The sequence below is a fragment of the Triticum urartu genome, chromosome 7A (assembly GCF_056163025.1).
Source record: "Triticum urartu cultivar PI428250 chromosome 7A, HENAU_Tu73, whole genome shotgun sequence".
In the NCBI taxonomy this organism is placed as follows: domain Eukaryota; kingdom Viridiplantae; phylum Streptophyta; class Magnoliopsida; order Poales; family Poaceae; genus Triticum; species Triticum urartu.
In genome coordinates this window covers 604,940,454-604,949,799 of record NC_141879.1, presented here as the reverse complement: position 1 = coordinate 604,949,799, position 9,346 = coordinate 604,940,454, and the positions used below count along the sequence as shown (strand labels likewise).

The 9,346-nt window shown below is 46.2% G+C and overlaps 1 pseudogene across 1 annotated transcript; it reads right to left on the bottom strand.

The window, feature by feature from the left end:
- Window positions 1-3,332: 3,332 nt before the first annotated feature.
- On the bottom strand, window positions 3,333-7,746 carry LOC125528734 (uncharacterized; annotated as a pseudogene). Its single transcript, XR_015610400.1, has 6 exons — window positions 7,733-7,746; window positions 7,132-7,581; window positions 6,017-6,184; window positions 5,659-5,925; window positions 5,479-5,561; window positions 3,333-4,672 (listed from the first exon to the last, which is right to left on the bottom strand). The product of XR_015610400.1 is annotated as an uncharacterized LOC125528734 (transcript).
- Between the last annotated feature and the right edge of the window lie 1,600 nt (window positions 7,747-9,346).

The following is a 9,346-nucleotide window of genomic DNA, read 5'->3' as shown; positions in this document are numbered from 1 at the left end:
CAGGTACAAAATTCTGAGTTTGAAGGGAAATACCTTGGCTTACCTACCCCGGATGGGCGTATGCATAAAGGTAGATTCCAAATGCTGCAAGCAAGTTTAACTAAGCGAATTATGGCCTGGGGGGATACGCTCTCACAAGCAGGGAAGGAAACTCTGATCAAATCGGTCCTGCAAGCCATCCCTACTTACATAATGGGTGTTTTCAAACTACCTTATTCTGTATGTGATGATCTCACTCGTTTGGTCAGAAACTTTTGGTGGGGGTCCAAAGAAGGCCAGAGGAAGACGCATTGGCGTGCATGGGAGAAACTGATTGAACCTAAAGGAAAGGGGGGGGTCTAGGATTCAAAGATTTCCGCATCTTCAACCAGGCGTTGCTAGCTCGACAAGCATGGCGCCTTATGACAAGGCCGGAATCCTTGTGCTCCCAGGTTCTCAAAGCAAAATATTATCCTAATGGGTCCCTTGAGGACACTGTTTTTTCAGGTAACGCGTCACCGACCTGGCATGCTATACAACATGGACTCGAGTTGCTCAAACGTGGGCTCCTATGGCGTGTGGGAAATGGGGAGAAAATCCGCATCTGGCGTGACCCATGGATCCCGCGCCCTACTTCCTACAGGCCCATCACAGAGCGGCGATCTTGCCGGCTGAGGCGGGTATCCGAGTTGCTGGATGCTAATGGAAGATGGCGGGTGGAACTCCTCCAACAACACTTCATCGCCCCCGACGTGGAATGCATCTTGGCGATCAAGGCCAATCCGCGCAGGATGGAGGACGTCCTATCTTGGGCGCCGGACGTGCGGGGCATTTTCAGCGTCCGCAGTGCATACAAGACCGCTCTCGAGGAGCGAACCAGCACCACCGCGTGCGCCACGAGCAGGGCACCGGACGGCACTCGTGCCGTCTGGAAGGCGGTGTGGGGGTGCCCTGCTCCCCCTAAGGTACGAGTTTTTGCATGGCGGGTTGCGACAAATTCTTTGGCCACACTTGAAAATAAACAGAAAAAGAAACTTGAGGTTTCTAATATGTGTGCTTTATGTGGTATGGAAATCGAGAACACCTTCCATGCCCTATGCAGATGCCCCCTGGCTCGGCGACTTTGGACGGAGATGAGGCGGTACTGGAGCATGCCCAAGCTGGAGACAATAGCTAACACAGGACCGGAGTGGCTCCTCCACTTGCTTAACCGGTGCACTGAGAAGGAGAGGCTACCGGTGGTGATGACACTCTGGCGGAGCTGGTATGTGCGCAACGAGGTGTACCATAATAAGCCAGCGCCGCCAGTGGAGGTATCCTGCAGATTCTTGACCGGCTACATCAATACTCTCATGCATATTCAACAACACCCCGGCGATGACATGATAAAAGGGAAGAAGGTAGTAGCTTATGGCGACTATCGAGGGAATAGCAAGCAACATATATTGATGCATGCATGCACCCGACCTCCGGAGCGCTGGCTGAAACCCTCGCCTGGCTGGGTCAAGCTAAATGTAGATGGCTCTTGGAAGGAAGAAGACGGCACAGGCGGTGCTGGCATGATCCTCCGAGACCAAGGGGGTACTATCATTTACTCGTCTTGTCGTTTCATTAGCAGATGTGCGAGCGCCCTGGAAGCGGAGATGGCGGCACTACTGGAGGGCATCTCTTTGGCCTTGGAGAGGAGCCAGGAGAAACTCATCGTGGAGACGGATTGCTCGACAGCGGCCAACATGATCAGCGAGATGGTGACCAACTGGTCACCGGTAGCGGCGATGGTTGGTGACATCCGACAGCTCCTTGCAATCCGAGAACATAAAATATGGTTGATTAGGAGAGAGCAAAATAAAGCTAGCCATGCGCTAGCGCAGATGGGTCGTTCCAGGTCTAGAACTGCAGTTTGGCTTGGTAGTGTCCCTGAGGAGATTGATGTCCTGTGTAGTGACTCGATTTAAGTAATGAAGGTTCTTTCATGCGCAAAAAAAAGGAATTCTCTCGGGAAAAAAATCTGAAACATGAGCACCACATCGGTCTTGCTAGTTGCCCCCATTCTAAAACTTAAAACCAAAGTACTGGACATGGGTCCAGTACAAAGAAAATAAGGTGGAAGGCAATAGAGATTTCTGCTTGTCCGCAATCCTATAGCATATCCAAATAAGTAAAAATTAGTTGCAGTTTGTCAAGCGTGGGGCATAGGGGAGGGAGACGGACCGATGCAGTGAGGACGAGCAAGCCGAAGAAGAACCTCGGGAGGGTGCCGGTGACGAAGCACCTGGGAAAGGGGAGAAGACATCGGATCGGCAATGGCGATCTGTGCCCGGCGGCAGATCCATCCATCTCCGGTCGCCTCCTCCACGCTGTGAGTCGTTGTTCCTTTCCCCATCGCCAACCGGCGGAGCCAGCGTAGAGCTATTGGGTTCAAGTGAACCCAATGGATTTTGCCTAGTACGTGTGTATATGTACGTATCTACCTGATGTGAACCCAGTAAAATATCTTGGCTGACCCCAACAAACAAAATACACCTCACATGGAACAAAGGGTCCAAAAGAAAAGAGCCCACAAATCATTCACATGCCTAAACCGTGAGTCCGCGAGTCACGCAAGCATGCAGCCGCATGGGGCACGCCGTCTGCTTCTTTTTCATCCTTCCTTTGTTCCTTTCTCCAATTCCCATCTGGCCTGTGCGTGTTGCTCGGCGACTCGGCCGCCGCTGCACGCCCGTGGCAAGCAGGCGGATGCAGATCGACTCTACAATGATTGAATCCCAAAACTTGAGGTAATTAGATTAAATTGCCCCATCTTCTCTCTCGTGTATATGTTCTATCTAGACTAATAGCCCAGTACAATAGCTATTGTTTTGTCCTCGTCTATTTTTTTAGAAAAATACTCCATGAACTTTGATTGATATAGTCCACTTATTCGCTGGACCCCACACCTAGTAAGGTCCACCAGTCATCGACTTGTGAAGCCAGCTTAAGCGTGCAAAACGAACGGGCGGTTGACCGAATGCCGACACCAAAAAAAGTACGAAGTTGACCGAATGCCAACGCAAAAAAAAGTACGACGGTAAAAAGATCAAACGGCAGCGGGCGCAAGTGCCCTCTGTGGCCGGGTAGCCCATACGGGTTTATAAGAAGAATAGGATCTCAAAAGTTTACTACCAATGGGTGTTTGAAAACCAGAGGAAGAAATAGAGGCATTGTGTCATTGGATGACTCTACGGAACTCTGTTAGGGGGGGGGGGGGGGGGGGGGGGGGAGCGCTAGTGATGAACTTGGGAGCCTGGTGCAGTGGTGCTCCTTCATTCGAAGAACAAAACCCTAGACTAGATAGAACAGACACACATTCGGAATTATCAGGTCATAATGCATCTGGAAACTGATATATGTCATAACACAACCTATTAACGAAAGGGTTTAACCAATGCCACACAGCACTGGATATATGTCCAAGCATCAGCAGCTCTCCCATGTATCTCCCGGGGATTTCTCCACAGGAACCCTTATTGCCTATACTGTTCACCAGTCTTATTATTATTAAGATAAAGCAGCTCTTCAATTGCCCCTCTTCCGGCAGGCCTAGAACGGCATGCCGTAGTCGTCGCCCGCAAACTGGGGGATCCAGACTCAGAACACATTTTCGGCGACACCGGACTGGTTCGCAGGATCGTACACCGGGGCGCCTCCAGCGGCCGGTTCTTCAGCCATGGGTGCGTTGTTGACGACATTCGCCGGGTTTGCCGGCTGAAGTGCCTGGTTCCAGGCTTCGTCTTCCTGGAGCAGTTCCTCTGGTGAAATGCCATCTACCTGGAGCAGATCCACTAGTTCAAGGCCTTGCTGCTCCTGCTGTCCTTCCATCTGGTTCGTCCAGAATTTCTCCACCTCTTCCCAATCCAAGTCACTGAAAGGCTCAGACTGTGCATTCTCTGCAGCGGGGTGGTAGTTGCCTGCTAGATCCACCAGATAACCAGCGCCCATGTTTGCAGCAGGCACCTCATTCACTCCATGTGGAGTAACTGCGGCGTGCGCTCCGTCCATGGTGTCTTTCTGCAGAGTAACTGTGGCGTACACCTCGTTCATGGTGTCTTTCTGCAGAGTAACTGCGCCATGCACCTCGTCCATTATGTCTTCCTGCAGAGTAACTGTGGCGTGCACGTCGTCCGTGGTGTCTTTCTGCATGTCATCGCTCTCCAGGTTGATGACAATCTTGCCTGCTGATTCAGTACAACTGATCTCTCTCTCCAGGTTGACGGAAATGTTGCGTCCATATCCATCAAGTGCCTTGCTCCTTATAGGTAGCACCCCGCGTTTGTATGACATTCTCTCATTATAGTACTGTAGGCTCTCCTCGTAACGGTCCCAGATGGACTTGGTACCATGTATCAGAACTGGAGGTGGGCGTGCATTAGTCTGAGAAACTCGTGCTCCGGCCGAACTCTCCCCTACTTGTCCCCACGGCTTTCCGGGGTAATTGTACCACATAGCAGAGCTTGCTGAACTTCCCTCCACATGTGGCCACACCATCCCGGGGTACTTGTCCCAGATAGCAGAGGCAACCCCATGTGTGAACTGCGTCTGGGTTGTTGCCGGATGATTATTGGGTTTAGCACTGGCTACCTTGTATGCTGATGCTGGCATAATGTTGATAAACCTCTTCATTGTGAGATAACTTCTGCGCCCGCAGCCGGTGTTTCTACATCAAAATACAGAACAGAACATTCAAGACAGGGATCACACATCACAATATAGAAAGTGAGAATAATGCAGAAATTTTAGCGCTTAGCATAACAACGCTGAAATAGATGAACTTGAAACTTGTCGAGTATGCACATTTTTTTCTTCTCAAAAACGCGCCCGGACGTGTTTCATTTTGTATTAGAAGGAGAGTGCCAAGAAAGCACAAACAGTACAAACAAACACTAGCAACAAGACCAAAAAGAAGCCAAAACCCTACTGCTAGCATCAGCCAAGGGTAGACCAAAGTCACGTCAATAAGCCCCCAATTTAACCGATAAAGGAGAAAAGACCAATAAAGTAGTACATTGTTCACAAAATTCACAGAAATGTGATGACAATTATTAATCCGTCGATTTGGTAAGCTGGGTTATAATAATGATTTGGATAGTCTGATTATTTACGAATTAGGACAACTTGCTAACATGCAAAAAGTTTGTTTTTCAATTGTGATTGGTTCTGTAACAAAATCTACTCCTGAAATTTGATCTAGAGTACCATACAAAACTTAATCTTCATGGCATGCAGAGACAGAGAGTACTGACTACTGAGTACTAACGCAGGTAAGAGACATCCATGTACATGTGTTCCTTCTGGAAAATAAAGACATCCATGTACATGTGTTTCTTCTGGAAATGCATAGGTTGTCAGCTTCTACTACTTATCTTCATCTATTAAACAAACAAAATTTAACAAAAACGTACATACTGCCTATTGATGTACTGGCAATACCGCAGTTGCAGATAAACTAAATCGATCACCCACCTGGAGATGGCTTGCGATGTGCTGTATGGTCAAATTCAAATCCTTGGCATTCATGTACTGGTGAATTTTTCTTGCCGTACCAGCTGTTGGCCAAAACAAAAACACAAACTCAAAGGTCATGCTTTTTCAGCAGTTAAACATAACAGATGACTAATTTATGCCAAGTGCAGATAGCCTTACACGCCCCAAGCACTTCAACAGCCTGCAAAAACTTTTCATGGAGCTCACTGCTCCATATGAACCGACCCAGATTATCTGAATAAACATTCACGTTCAACGCATCTTGTTCTCCATCCTCAGTTTCAGACCTGTGATTTTTAATAGACCTGTGTTGCAGTGCTCTCATCCTCAGAAAATTTACGGTTTCAGTATCCAACGGCTTAACCACATTGAAGCATGTTCCAAGGGTCATGCATGCAGAGACTGCCTCATCATAGGCACACATAGCTGCAGCCAAGAAACAACACTCCTAGATTAATGAGTTTGGGATGGAAGAATTTTTATTTAAAACAATACAGCTCTGAATACAAATGCTTACTGATGAGAGGCACTTCAAGTTCATTCAGGATGTGGTGAAACAGACGCAAGGTGCCCACCTCTGTATTGCCAGGATGAACTTCCGCTACTATCAAATCAAGCTCCTCATCTTTAGCAACCCCCCTTTTAAGGGAATCTAGGGCCTCTTCCCCTGTTTGGAAGGGAAGAACTACAAAACAGTAGAAGTTAGACTCAAAACTTTGAGAGCAAACACCGTGTTATCATGTCCAAATATAGTTATATTAATATCCCAACCTGCATGTACCATTGCAACAAGTGAGTATCTTCTAAACTAATATAGCTACTTGGTATGTGTTTTTTCCCATTTGACCACATAATCCAACACTTTCTGCAATTTAATAGCACTTGGAAGGGCGGCCCAGTAACTAGCAGCTAGCTATATCCCATTAAGAACTACATATGCTGCCTCTGTTTAAACTGTGAAGTTCACGCAATATATTACACACACATATGCTGTATAAACTAATGGTCCTTTGGAAGGGTGACGCATAACACTATATCCTATATGGAACTGCATCTGTCTCCTTTCTGTTTAAAAATGTCATACATCTACGGAAATACTCCACATATATGATGGTTGTACGATCTGTACATGATACCGAGGACAGGTTCACTGCCATGTGGGGCCATAGCTCGCCAAGCTTCACGTCATGAGAAGCGTTATATATCCACACACGCAAGCCATCCAACCGTTAATTAGTGGTCCAGATCATGATGGATAGAACGTATAAATATTCCCACCGGACAACCGTACACCCAATCTTCACAGCAAGCGGCCGTACACCCAAACTTCCCGCCAAACAGCCGTACACTCAAACTTCCAGCCAAACAGCCGTACACCCAAACTTCCCACCAAACAGCAGAAATATGAAATATCCGAAATTCGATCAGATGTGCCTGTGTGGATAGAAGACACCAACAGACATCAAATCGTGCCTTTTATAGTCGCCCCATGAATATGCAAAATCTTGGGCAAAGTTGTATCAGATCCAAATGATGTACCTACTATCTTTCATTCTCCCTCTAAAAACAACTTCCTTTTTGGACAGGAAAGGGAAAACAGAAATGGAGATGCTTGGGAATTGAAGTGCGCACCTTTGAAGTTGAATCTAGCAAGCGTATTGCAGATGGTCCACAGGGAAACCGGATCCTGATCAAGAACTAAAACTGAAAGATTTTCCATCAGGTCAGTGAGACCCTATGGGGAAGAAACGAAGGCTGCCAATGTTTGCGATGGATCTAACCATATATGGATATAATACCCTTTTTTGGCGTGAGACCTTCACCAAGGCAAAAGATACACACTATATACCAGACGATGTCAGAAAAGGACAAGAATTTAATCCATCTAATTTTTTATTCAAAAGCTGACCTGTATTTGGATAGGGAGGTTGAACAAGATATACTTACTTGAGAAATACAAGGTAAAACATCATTATTTTGTCCTCTTGTGCTTCTTCAGTTTCCAATGTAAAGAACATGCAAGATCATGTACAATGCAAGCCGGTGCTTATCTGTAGAGAGCAGATGCTTAACTAGGCACCCCTGTCATAGACATAAACACGCAAATAATATCCTACTTAATATCCACATGCACTTAATATACTTCCAAATTAACGTGCATTGCACGTACACATTGACTAGTTTTACTAAGCATCTTGCATTGTACATGGTCTAAGAAGGTGGGAACCCTTACCATCATGACTTCATGTTATCTATTCTCTATCACCACGCTTGCTTTTGGCACACCCTTTGATGTGACCCGACCTGCATTTCGAACAGTCAATGCAGGAACAAGTTAAAGAAAGACAAAAACAGATTGAACAGATGCATGAAAGCCTCATTGTTCTATTTACTTCTCTTCTGTTTCGAATTTTGTTGTCAAATTTACCTAAGGCGCATATAGGGCACATGCATGTTCTCCCTAGCTCTCGCCCACGGTACTATTTATTTTCTTCATTCAGTACCTAGTGTTCATATGAAAGAAACAAAGCAAGCAGGCCATTCACCTATTAATTAGCAAATATATCAATACTTCAGTTGCAACCATTAGAACTTCCAAGTCCTAAAGGGTCTCAAGTCTCAACTTTCAAATGTCAAAACAGACCAAATGGTGATGTGCTGCTTTAAGATGATTCCTCAGAAAAAAGTCTGGAGGGTAAATAAGGTAATTTCTTGGCCAGCTTCATTATTTATAACATGCAACAGTTTCATTGATTTATAGCATGCTGTCATGCATACCAAGAATCTACTACAAGGAGTCTTCCTGTGCACAGGTGTCATGACGATATGTCATATGATCAATGGGTTAATGCATGCCGGTGAATTTGATCTTGCGGCTGTACCTGGCTCATGGCTGGCAATGTTGCAAGCACGCAATCCTACATGATGTAATATGCATGAGCACTAATTGCACCGATGTAGAAGATAACTTCACAAAAGACAAAAAAAAACACTAGCTGTAGCCGCGATTGCATCGCTATCTTAATGCCACAACAGACATTCACCCTAGCCCCAATTGCATCACCACGTCTGCTCTTTTTAGGCACCAAACCTACATATGGATCTATCTTCAGGAAAGTGTACCAACAACAAAACAAATATGTCCAATTGATTTTTCTATAAAAAAAGGTATATGACCGATTCCTTAACAAGGAAGATATACGAATGCTATTAAACATTAATCGCTTCCAGAAACAGTGGCGTGGCAGTTGCAGTCTCTAAGTGGGAAGGGAGAAACTGGGGAAGAAACACCCAGGGCCAAGCTAAAATCACTAAAAACTTCTCAAAGGAAAAGTATCCACCACCATGGGTTCCAAGGCTTGTCACCACCCCTATCCAGAAAGATACATGCCATGTCATGTGACCTATGTTGATACATTACATATGTGTTTCTTGAAGGAACTGATTGTGCATATATTAATTTTGATTGAAGGAATTAATTGCCCATCTCTAAAACACCAGGAAGAGATCCCAGACGAAACGCCCTTCAAATCGAAACCTGGAAGGGTTCAATCATGGATGCCAGGTTCTTCTTCAGATAATCGAATAGCTAGGAACCAGCAAATCAATCGAGCACGCGCGCGCGCACGAACCGGAATCTGGAGAATCCACATACTGGTATCAGATACGCTAAGCAACAATCGAAGTAGGCGCGGCACAGATACTTTAATAATAACCAAACCAAACAGATTAAGCTAACAATAGGGCACCGGCAGACGCTTCGGAATGGTGCGCATACTGGGGGAGGGAAGTCCAGGGTCGAGGGCAGCGGCGCCACCGGCGAGCGCGCGGCGTAGGAGGCGCCTCG